This window comes from Pleurodeles waltl, chromosome 4_2, assembly GCF_031143425.1.
Source record: "Pleurodeles waltl isolate 20211129_DDA chromosome 4_2, aPleWal1.hap1.20221129, whole genome shotgun sequence".
Taxonomy (NCBI): domain Eukaryota; kingdom Metazoa; phylum Chordata; class Amphibia; order Caudata; family Salamandridae; genus Pleurodeles; species Pleurodeles waltl.
The window spans coordinates 391894825-391908194 of NC_090443.1; positions in this window are offsets into that span (position 1 = coordinate 391894825).

Consider the following 13370-nt stretch of genomic DNA (forward strand, 5'->3'; position numbering starts at 1 on the left):
AAGGTAAGCTACAGCTGCATACCTGTCTGACCAATTTAAAGGTGGTGTGCCTACAGTTGCTAAAAAAGGAGAATGCTGAGTTATTCCTTCCTTTGTTGTACAAGAGTTTATTTATGCACACTGTGGGTGAGTTGCTGGCCTGCAAACCACATGGATCCACAGACACACTGTTAGTCTCTCAGTTATCCTGTTAAGAACTTAATCTGAACTTGGCTGTTTCCCAATCCAAATGGTTTTGAGCATTTACAATGCAGTTACTTTACAAAATCAAAGTGGTTCCTAATTCAAAATGGAGGCTGTGATGACAACTGTCACTCCCAGTCATGTGACTGAGGATGTCAAGCAAGCAATAGCGCATATGACCCTCTAGTCGAAAACAAGAATGTGGGATGCTCACATACATGCGCACAATACAAGACACAGTCGAAGAGAGATCACCAAAATTATAACGGTCAAAACTATGCACCTGGCAGCTCATCTGTGACAGAACCACTCCAGACCTATGCATATCAGTTACAGGACCACTCCGGGCCTATTTAGAATGAGGCACACACATCCCTCCAATCAGATGCACAACTCTCCGGCAGATGATGGTCACACACAGTTTTCCGACACGCCAGGTTTCTGAAGGTGCTTCATAGGGAGCTTCAAGGATTGGAGACGTTGACGGCACTTGTTGCCGATAAAAGGAACGCACTTGATAGAAACGAAGGGAAGCCAAGTCTTTATTTATCTGTCAGCTCTACAACCCAGGCAGCAACTGCTGCACTGATAGCCCTCAGGTTCATACCTCACATTCCACATTCTACACACTATGATATAACCACATACAAGTCCCCACATCCTAGGAACACCCCGCCGTGCTACCTCTGTCTACGCATGGCCTGCTATCTACCCTTTTTGTCCGGTTCACAGCTTTCGGCCAGGCTGTGTGCCCAACCACCTTAGGTTTTGTGCAGCAGGGGCTGGTTGCAGGAATTGGCTGGGCTTGCACCAAGATTAAATATGCTAGTGATCAGATTTCATACAGATTAATTGCACAGTGCTAAACTCATTAGTAAATTTAACAGTCTTTGACCTCCCATTTACCATTGATCCTGATGTATCTGCTGAAAACTTCACATACCCAATGTTAAGCTAACCCTCTAAACGTCTGCCAAATTTTGTGTGCATTCATCAAATAATGCAACATTTATTAGCAGATGGATGCTTTATTAACCCCCATTTGAAATCTCCCTCACACGACTTTTATGGACCTGCATGAGTTTGAGAAAATCTAGTGTAGGCTAAACAAGGTAAGTCTCTGCCAAATATTGTGCATATTCATGAGACAGTGTCAAAGTCATTGGTAAATCAAAAAATATTTTTCTTTAACTTCTTTTCTCATTGGTTCTGCACAACACTTAACTTTGCCTCTCCCTTATTGGCCCATTACTTGACATAAGAATCACAAACCATAGCATTCAAGTTTCTGTCAAATTTTGTGCAGATTCTTCACACAGTTGCCAGTGTTATTAGCGAATGAATTAATTTTTGCCACTACCCCTTTTTATCTGTCCTCCCACTGAGCCAAATTGTGTGTACATTCATCAAATTATGCCAAACTACACCCTTACCTTTTAATTTTGTCCTTCCTGTTGGACCTGGCCCTTTCTGCAGGGTTATCCCTGCTGGACTCCTGCTTTGGTAAGCCAGCCGTGCTGCCTGCTCCCTCCTTGCCTGGGAGTGTGAAGGGCTGTCCTGCAACGCTGCATCCCCAGAAACAAACTGACTCCAAGGGCTTGCTGGCTTGCCTCCTGTTCTGTAATTTCAGGGACATCGAAGACTTCACTCATGATTGCTACAGCCTCTGGACTTTGCCAACTGTGAGTCCTGCCCTGCCAAATGGTGCCAATCCAGTCCTGGGCCCTTGGAAGTGGGTTCTGCAGCTGTTTCTACAATAAACCATGCATTGCCATTGCTGCACCGATCTGAACCACCGCATCTCTCCCTGACGCATTACAGCCAAGGACAAGGGCATTGCAGCACTTGCTGTGCGGCTTGGAATCAACACATCGCCCTCAGCATATGCATCGCCTTTGCATCACTGGCTGTGCGGCTCATCACCTCCTCTGCTCTTTGCATCAGGTTTCCGACATTGATACATCCTCTAACCAAAAGGTACATTTTCAGCGGGACAAGGTTGGTCTCTGTATTCAACCTGCGCTCCACCGCGGTTAGCTTCACTTTTCAGATTTGACCCAGCCTAGCGTACCAGATAGCTGCGGTTGGTGCTTTATGCTTCTAAGCACTATATTTGTAGATATTCTTTAAAAATTCATATCCCGACTTCTACTTATTGGTTTTCTTGTCATTTTGGTCTTTTTTGTTCGTTAAATTAAGCTCTACTTTTCTAAGCAGGTGTGGTATCTTTTTGTGTGGTGTTTTCACTGTTTTACGTTTTTAGGTGTTTCATAAATACTTTACAAATTGCCTCCTATGTTAAGCCTGTATTCTTTGTGCCAGGGTACCAGGGGGTGAGAAGCAAGTTAAATTATGGTTTGTATATAACTTACCCTGACTAGGATTGTGGTTCCTGCTTGGAAAGGGTGCATACCACTGCCAACCAGAAACCTAATTCCTAACACTTCCATTGACTGGTCATGAAATCTAATATACCTGCATTAGTATAACTTTGTAACTGCTTGCCACACTTGGTACAGATGGATTATTTTGCGCCAAAATTATCAGCAAATTACAATTGTACTGACCTATGTCTTTAACTATGTCCCCTTCTTTATGGCTTGCAGCAAAACTTGACACACCAATAGAAAACTAATCCTTCCTAGCCTGTGCCAAGTTTTGGGCAAATTCATCAGACTATTTCAAACCTATTAGGTAATGAACACTTTTTTGGCCCCTACTCTTTTTTTACTGGGCCCTTTTATGGATATGCTTAAAATTGAAATACCAATAGTAATCTGAACATACTAAGGCGGTCATTCTGACCGCGGCGGTCGGCGGTCGCCGCCCGCCAAGCGGTTCCCGCCCAAAGACCGCTCCGCGGTCAAAAGACCGCGGCGGCCATTCCGGCTTTCCCGCTGGGCCGGCGGGCGACCGCCAGAAGACCGCCGGCCGGCCCAGCGGGAAAGCCCCTTCAACAATGAAGCCGGCTCCGAATGGAGCCGGCGGAGTTGCAGGGGTGCGACGGGTGCAGTGGCGCCCGTCGCGATTTTCACTGTCTGCAAAGCAGACAGTGAAAATCTTTGTGGGGCCCTGTTAGGGGGCCCCTGCACTGCCCATGCCAGTGGCATGGGCAGTGCAGGGGCCCCACGGCACCCGTTCCCGCCATCCTGGTTCTGGCGGTGGACACCGCCAGAACAGGCTGGCGGGAAGGGGGTCGGAATCCCCATGGCGGTGCTGCAAGCAGCGCCGCCATGGCGGATTCCCTGGGCCAGCGGGAAACCGCCGGCTCCGCTTTTTTGACCGCGGCTTTACCGCCGCGGTCAGAATCGCCCAGGAAGCACCGCCAGCCTGTTCGCGGTGCTTCCGCTGCCCTCCACCCTGGCGGTCATGGACCGCCAGGGTCGGATTGACCCCCTAAATGTCTGCCAAATTGTGGGTGTATTTCTTTAACAGTGCTAAAGCAAAATTGAACTTTTTAAAAATGTGAATTGCTCAAAACTATGGAATGTATATACACCAAATAAAAAAATATCATAAATTTAAGTTAGAACTATAACTTTAGAATTTCTTATGTTTGTGTGGTTTAAGTTGGGGTTGTATACAAAGAAGAAATAAAGTGTCCTTAACTATAAATTATTTTTTGCTATTTTCAGGGAGTTTTAATGTTTTTGAAATTTTTAATTTGTTTTGAAAATCCTACAGTTTACTCCTGTCAAGTGGACTAGTATAGAGTGGTGTGGGGTACAGTCAGGGCCAGTGGAATTATGTGAATGTGCTGCTGTTGCACTATTCACATAATTAGAGATTTGCCGCATTTGCCACGTAATACATCATCTGCTGCATAATCCACAGATTTAAAAAAAAAAAAAAATGTTCCTCGCTCAAATGGTTAAAAAGTTACTAAAAATGCAGTGTCACATGTTGTTGCTTGGTGGAAGGCCCTTTGCAAAGCTGGCCTGGTCACATTTCTGTTGCTTATTGCTATATCTGGGTGTTCAGTTGGTACTAATGAGGTGCAACCAATACCCAGAAAGTGTTACGAAGTTTAAAAATGACAAATTAATGAAGTAGTGCTACTACAAAATGTGTACCTTATGCAGCATAATTTTCCTTTTCTTGCTGCATAATTTACTTGACCCTCCTGCATAATTAGGCCCTCTTCTGTAACATAATTCCAGTGGCCCTAGTTACAGTGTAGTTGTATACAGTGGAACAATGTAAAATGAACTGGTGCACAGTGTAGTGGCGTACAGTGTAGCGCCATAGACTGGAGTGTTGTACGGTGTAGCAGCACACAGTGGAGTAACGTATCCTGAAATGGCATACAGTACAGTTGCTTACAGTAGAGTGTGGTAGAGTGGAGTAGTGTACAGTGGAATAGCATAGAGTGAGGTGGCGTAGCATGGAATGGCCTTGAGTTGAGTGGTATACAGTAGAGTGGTGTAGGGAAGACTTGCATAGACTGGAGTGAGAAACAGTGTAGTGGCATAAAGTCAAATAGCATAGAGTTGCCTGGCATACAGTGGAGTGGTGTACAGCAGAATACCATACATTGGAGTGGGGTGGAGTGCAATAGCATAGAGTGCAGAGGCGTACAGTGGTGTAGCTTTTAGTGGAATGGCCTAGGCTGGAGTAGCATATGATGGAGTGGTGTTGAGTGGAATAACACTGAGTTTAGTGGTGTTATATATAGTGACTTACAGTGGTGTGGCATTTGGTGGAGTACAGTGTCGTACAGTGGACTAGCTGTAGAAGCATAGAAAGGTAGTGATATACAGTGGACTGGTGTTTAGTGGAGTGGCATTGAATGTTGGTTATACAGTTTAATAGGATATAGTGAATTGTGGTAGAGTGGAGTGGCGTAAACTACAGTTGTGTACAGTGGAGTCGAGTGGAGTCAGTGTTGTAGAGTGAAGTTGCGTACAGTGGAATAGCGCACAGTTGAGTAGCGTACAGTGGAGGGGCTTACAGTGAAGTGGCACAGACTGAAATGTAATAAAAATGAGTGGTGTACAGTATAATAGCGTAGAGTGGTGTGAGTGGAGTGGCACATGGTGGAGTGGAGGGAAGTACAGTTGAATAGTGTACACTGGATTAGCATACAGTGTAGTGTAAAATAAAGTGGGTGGAGTGGCATAGACTGGAGTGTGTTAATTGAAACAGACGTAGCGTGAAAGTGTGTGAATGGATGCAAATGTTGTATAGGCAGAATATAGGTTATGATGTGTAAATTTAAAGTTTTGGTATTATGTGTGAATAATGTAACTAGTGTTAAAATTATAAGTTTAAAAAAACATAGTTATATATTGTGCTGCAGTATACTGTGGTAAGTTCACAGTAAACTGTTGTACGTGGGGATGAGAAAAGAGTATGTGGTTGACTAATGGCTGTGTTTACGAAAGATAAAAGGCCGACAATGTAGTATTTATCACAGTTCTGCTGCGTTCTGTGTTTCGCTGCGTTCTGAGTTAGTGTCTCAGATATAGTGAGGTATTAGGGTTTATTGTTGTTAACTACCTACTACCACATTATTGAAGTGGTAATAGGTAGAGATTTGTATTTGTAAGTTTCTATATATTTTATAACAGTCTTGGGAAATCAGTGCATTTTGTTTAAGGAGCTCAGTAACTTGCAGGTATTAATGTGCTACTCCATAGACTTATTTTGTGCCTACTTATATATGTTCAAAATAGAAAAATTGATTTTATTACACTATGTTTGTAAAATATAGTGTATTATGGTGTATCTCTAAATAACATATATTTTTACATTGTTTTTGGTACCCCAGTAGTACCTCGATACCCTGTTATTTAAAAAAAAAAAAATTGTAATTTGTAAATACTTTCCCCCTAACTATTACTACTTTACTAAAGTGGCAGCAGGTATGTGTAAAATACCACTACTTATACTTACCTAGATCTGAAAGCGTAATACAGAACGCAGACAGACAGTACCTAAAACAACACAACTGCCTTTAACTTTTGTAAAGGCAGTCAACAGCCAAATCACCTAACAGCTTGTCATTGCGGTGTACCGCTGTACTGTCGGAAAATGCTGCAAACGTTTGTGAAAATACAGCAACAACAGTTATCACTAAGTTTAAGTGTCTTACACCTTAAAAACGACTTACTCTACTTTCCTGTACTACCCAAAAGAATCGTCTATGCACCATAATGTCTAATCCTGCCAAATTTCATGTCAATCCGTTGAGCCCTTATCCGCTATGAGAAATACAAATGTCTATGTAGAATGCACTTGAGAGCAAGTGTGTTTGGGACCACCTCCTTTTTTTCTTTGCACCTCTTTGACCAAACACAGCAAAACTTTCAGTCCTCCACCAATGTAACAGGTACAATAGGTCTACAAAGTTTAGCTGAGGTTCGTCAAACGGGTGGATATTAATTAAAAGACAAAAATACTAGGAAATCCTATATCTGGTAACCCTAACTATAACTACAGAGTGGCTACACCACTCTGTAATACATACATATAACTTACTGGCAGTCACCAGTAGGTAGTTGTAGTTGGGAAATACTTTCCATAGGAAAAGCGTTTTTTGTTTTGCTAAAAACTTTGGCGGTATTTGACAAATCTTCACAAAATTTTAAAAACTATTTTGACACTCACTTAAGCTGCTGTCCGGAAGTTTCGGGGTGATTCGTCAAGTGGGGCAGCGAAAAAGGGGGCCCCAAAACGTGTTTTCCCCATGCAGTTTCCCATAAGGATTTTAGACCTAACTACAACCTGAACACCACTGAACGGAATTACCCCAAATTTGGCAAAAAGCTAGATCTTGAACCAAAACATTTTTGTAATTTGGTGTAAATCTTTTCAGTAGTTTTGGAGTTAATAAAGATAAAAGATTTATGTATATCTAGAGACGGTGATTCACTGGATTAGCGGATCCAAGCTGCAATAACAATGGCGTGATTGGCTGGCCACAACCCGAGAGAAAAGTTGCGTCTGCCATTTTGTCATTCAAGACACAGTTCCTGGGTGGGGGGGAGATAAAGTACAAACAGGATATAAGAGGTCAGGATAGAGGTATCCTGATCCCGTGGGACTGATAGAGGGGTCTGTGAGGGTCTCCTCATGGGGAAGAATTTGCAGATTTTTTGGGGGGATGTGTGAAGATCCACTGTGGTGCTCAGCGTGACTCCCTTGTGAATCTACGGCAGATCCTAGTTAAAAGAAATCCAATCACAGACCGTCTCACACACCCACTTAATATTTCCACTTACACACCCACGCAACCACTCACTGACCCACTCACACATCCATACAGCCACTCACACCCACTCAGAGGCCCAGAACACTACTCACACACCCACTCATACAGTGTTTTCTCAATGGAGTGGAGTGGTGTGTCAGAATGTTGTAGAATTGCATAGAGTAAGGAAGCATATAGTGGAGTAGACTGTTGTTGAGTAGAGTGGTGTAGAATGGAGTGGAGTATTATAGAGTAGAGTGGATTGGCGTGCCATAGGGTGGTGTGTAGTATATTATCTTAGAGTTGAGGGGCATAGAGTGGAATGTCGTAGGGAGGAGTGGAGTTTTGTAGAGTCAACTAACATGTAGAGTGGAGTGATGTGTCAGGGTGGAGTGGAGGATCACAGGGTGGAGTAGAGTGTTGTAGAGTGGAGTGACGTAGACTTGAGTGGCGTGTCATAAAGTAGAGTGGAGTTGGGAGTCTTGAGTGGCGTGTCGTAGAGTGGAGGAAGGTAGAATGGAGTGCTATGTCATAGAGTGCAGTGTCATTCAATGGAGTGGCGTGGAGTGTCATAGAGTGGAGTAGTGTGTCGTAGGGTGGAGGTGTGTCTCAGAGCAGAGTGGTGTGGAGTGTCGATTGGAGTGATGTGTCTTAGATTGAAGTAGCACATCTTAAAGTGGAGTGGGGTAGAGCTGACTGGCAAGAATACTGTGGCATTATGTGTCAGAGTGGAATTGCGTGCCACAGAGTGGAGTGGTGTGGAGTCTCGTAGAATGGAGTGACATGTCATGTAGTAAAGTAGCGCATTGCAGAGTGGAGTGTCATTGAGTGAAGTAGTGTTGTAGACTGAAGTGGGGAGTTGTACAGTGGAGTCACTTGTCATATTGGGGAGTTGGTGTGTTGCAGTGTCATACAGTGCAGTGGAGTGCCTTAGAGTGGAGGAACATAGACAGGAGTAGAGTGTTATAGAGTGGATTGGCATGTCATAGTTTGGAGTGGCATTTTGTAGAGTGGAGTGGCACGTCATAGAGTGGAGTAAAGTGTTGTAGAGTAGGGAGGTGTAGAGTGAACTGGCATGTCATAGGGTGGAGTGGCATGTCAAGTGGAGTGACATAGAGTGGAGTGTCATGCACTGGAGTGACGCATTGTAGAGGCCCTGTAGCCAACTCCTATAACCATCCAACTCCATGCCACGTGTATGCGCCGCGGGGTTTGGCCGAGGCGCTGTGGCCAACTCCCCTATAATAAACCAGCTGCATGCCATGCACGGCCTTACCCCAGATGCCAAATTAAAAATAGTTGGGGGGCCTCACGACCCCGTACCCCTCAGCCACCACCACCTCCCCAAGGCTACATAAAATAATTTTTTAGGTGGGCCGTGTGGACTCCCATCCCCTCACTGGGCCCCGGGGACCACCACCACCTCCCCAGGGCAACAACTTAAAAATAGTTAGGAACCACCATTTCCCTGAGGCCACTTTAAAAAAAATTGTTGGTGGGCTACACACCTCCTGGGGGCTACATTTAATGGGTATTGAGGGGGCTTGCAGACCCTGCTGGGGACCACCACCTCCCCGGGCTACTTTAAATAAAAACTTGGGGTCCCACATGGTGCCTTCCCCCACACCGGGGGGGACCACCACCTCCGTGGCACAATAATTTAAAATGTCTTAGGGGGACTGCACGCCTCCACCCCCGGCAGTCACATGGGATGGGGGCCATGCAGCCCCCTTTCCTTGGCCGATATCGACCCCGGGTAGCCCATCGCCTAGGGGACTGCAGGGGGAGCCCCCGTTGTCCCAGCTGGCTGCCCACCTCCTGCAGGAGCCATCATTTCTATTGCTCGCAGGAAGCTGCTCAAAATGCAGCTCCCTGTGTGCGGTAGCAACGTTTTTATCTCTTTCCCTGCCCGCATGACCGCGGCCCTGGGGGTTTGCGGTCTCCAGGGCCATATGTGGCTCCAGGAGGGAAGCAGGGTGCCCCCCCTCCTTTTTTTTTTCTCTATTTGGCCTTGGTGAGGTGGTGGTTCCCAGAGGCCGGGGTTCCTGGCGAACTCCCTGTTTATTTGATATTGTAGCCCTGGTGAGGTAGTGGTTCCTGGGTTTAGGGCGGTTCCATGCGGCCCCCCACATATTATAGTCTGCTACCCCCGCATTAGTTTTCTCTTTTTTGCCCCAGGAAGGTGGTGGTCCCTCCGCTTATTACAATATTGTAGCCCTGTGAGGTGGTGGTGCACCGGGCCTCCTATTCATAATTCCTATCTTGCCACACGGAGGTGTTGGACCCCGTCTGTAGGGTACAAGGGGTGGGTGTCCGCATGGCCGCCCTACCATACTCTGCCAATGCAGCCCTGGTGAGGTAGTGGTCCCCGGGGATCCACTTGGCCCCCTGATACTGTGATATTTAGCCCCAGGAGGTGGTGGTCCCTGGGACTTCAATAAGCCTTAGGAGGGGGGACCCAAGGCCTCCATCCTTTATTTTTATAAACCACAAATGCCCCTGGGATCTGCCCCACCTGGGGTCAAAATCTGTTAGAAATGCGGGAGACCACTTTTTTTTTTAAATGCTCGAAAAAATCCACAGATTCAGCCATGTATTTCTCCTTAAATTAAAAAAAAAAAATGTAAGCCTTAGGAGGGGTCCCTGCCCCCTTTTTTATGTTTTGTGAGGAGACATGTCTGAAGCTTAGTTACAAAATGGCTGCCAAAACTTCTTGTTTGAAGTGTTTGGCAGCCAATTAGATCTCAGCAGGAGATCTCCCTTGATCTGCGGCCTTAGGTATATACATTTATTTTCCCTTTAATCTCTCAAAAACTATGGGACAGATTTACATCCATACGAAAAGGGAGATCTGGGAAACACACTTTTTTGACCCCCTTTTTTTCTCTTCCCCCACTGGACGAATCATCTGGAAACTTTCTATGCACAACAAGACCCAACCTGACACTTTTCTTGCAAAATTTCGTGAAGATTCATCAAACGGTGCCAAAGATATAGTCAAAAACCACTTTTTCTATGGAAACTAGGTCCTAACTATAACTACCTACTGGCAGGTGCCAGTAGGTAATGTTTAGCTCTATCTATCTATCTATCTATCTATCTATCTATCTATCTATCTATCTATCTATCTATCTTCATTGAAAAAAACAAAGGTTACAGGGAGGTTATAGTTAGGTTCCGAATTTACTTGTACAAAACCATAGACATTCAGCAGGTATAGTTAGAGTTCTTTCAAGTAACTATAATTCGCCCCCTAATGTAACTATAACACGCGCCCTTGCCTTGCACAGTTTTCAGTAATTGTGTTGCAAATGTTGCAGTGATAAAATCAAAGATGCCATACAAGATCTTATAAATGATATAATATGTGGAGTAATTAGGCCGTATTACATATTAAGGGGTGCAGATGATTCTTTGGGGTACTGCAGGTAAGTAGAGTAAGTAAATGGTAAGTTGTAAGGTTTTTCAACTTAGTGATATCTTGTAGCACAATACTACTAAAAGTAGCAAGGAAGCCAAAAAAATAAACCAGACTGCATATGTATAGTTTCAGATTTACTACATGAACACCTGAAAGACTCATTTATGTTCGCATGCTAATGGAAACATATAAACAAATACATAACAAATAGAATACATCTTAATCTACATAAGTTTTCTTTGCATGCTCTCTGGCTCAAAACATAAAACAGGCCCAACAAACCAGACGAAAATCAGAAGAAAAACATCTTTCTTTTCCACCCCGTGCAACAAAATGAAAAATTGCCCTAGTGATTTCCACTGTAGTTCCAGCTAGTATGCCAAAAGACAGAATTCCTCAGATATTACCTCCCTAATGAATTTACTCCTATTGAGGAATCGCCAAAAAGCTTTCCAGACCTATAGCATTTTCTGCATTTTGAGATGATGTACATTTTTGTGGTGAATTGTTAAGGGGGTGCAAAGATATAACGGAGCCCAAAAACACATTTTTCCACCAATGCATTTTCCATAGACTATTGTATTTGACATAGCGTGAAAATGGCTGAATGGATTTACATGAAATTTGGCAGAATTATACATTTTGGTGCAGAGATGGTGCTTTTTTAGTACTGCAGTTAAGTAGGATAAGTATTTTTTAAGTTATAAAGCAGTTAAATGTACTTTTGTGGATTTTCATTGTTTTGTGAAACTATTATGGTACATGGCTGTAAATGTATTTAAACATATACATAGAAATATAAATACATTTCCCTACCCATTACCACTTTAATAAAGTGTTAATAGGGAGGGACCTACTACTTACCTATATCTAAAGCCCTAACACTGAACACAGCCAAAATCTAGTAAAAACAATATGCCTGCCTTTCCCTTCTCAAAAACAGCTATTACCCAAGCATATACTCGCTTGTCATTGCATTGTACCATGGTATACTGCAAAGTTATCACAGTATACCATGGTCCAAAATATAACTAGGGCCTAGCTGTATTATTGGATTGTGGTACACCTGCGTTACTCATGGTGTTGCATGGGCAATGTAATACTTTAAGTAAGTTTACAAAGCAATGCAAGGCCACCATGCATGGTTCTGCGTTGATTGGTAAATCGTAAGAAATGTCAGGAAGCATAATTCAATGCTTTATGTTACTCTGCACACCATAATCTATATTGCTGCTAAATTTCACGTACATCTGTAAGTCACGCCACTGTAGCTATTACACTATATGCTATTCCACTCTACGGCTTTCCATTGTATGAGACTCCTCTCTAAGCTATTACACTGTACTCATCACCACTGTATGCCACCCCAGTATACGTCACTCCACTGGATGCTACTCCACTATTCGCTGTTTCACTCTACGCCATTCTACTGTACTCCATTCTACTCTATTCCACTGTATGCCCCTCCACTCTACAACACTCCAATGTATGGTATTCCATTGTATGCCACTCCACTGTCCGCTACTCCCTTCTATGCCACTCCAGTGTATGGCACTTCACTCTACACCACTTCATTCTATGCTATTTGATTGAACCCCACTCCAGTATACGTCACTCAGCTGTATGTGATTACACTCTACCCAACTCCACTGTATGCCACTCTAGTATACACTACCTCATTATACGCTCCACTCTATGCTACTACACTGTACACACTCCTACTGTATGCTACTCCACTCTACCCCACTCCATTGTATGCCATTTCACTCTACCCCATTCCAGTGTACGCCACTTCAGAGTACATCACTTTACTGTACGCCTCTGCACTGTACGCTACTCCACCTTACACTATTCCAGTTTACGCCACTCTACTGTACACCACTCCACTCTACACTGACCCTCTGTAGCCCCTCCACTATACGCTACTCCAGTCTTCACCACTCCAGGGTACACAACTTCACTGAGCTCCTTTCTACTCTATGCTAGTACATTGGATGCCACACCACTCTATGCCACTCCACTATATGCTATTTCACTCAACCCCACTCCACTGTACACTACTCCAATCTACACCACTCCACTTAACTCCACTCTACTTTAAGCTATTCTACTCTATGCCCCTCCATTCTTTGCTATTCCACTGTACGCCACTCCCCTCTACCTTTTTTTTATCTGTAAGCCACTCTATTCTACACTATAACACTGTGCGTAACTTTAATCTTTGACCCTCTCCTGTATGGTTTTCCACTTTATCTCGGTCCACTGTATGCCATTACACAATGCTATTACACTTTACCTCAACCCACATTACACCACACTAGTCTAAGCCACTTCACTGTACACTACTATACTGTATGCTATTACACTCTATGCCACTCCACTGTATGCAACTCTTTACCCCATCCCACATTACACCAAACTAGTCTAAGTCACTTCACTGTACACTACTATACTGTATGCTATTACACTCTATGCCACTCCACTGTACGCAACTCCAGTCTATGCTACTCAACTCTAGGTCATTCCACTTAATGACCAACCACTGTATGCTACTCCACTCTACACAACTCCAGT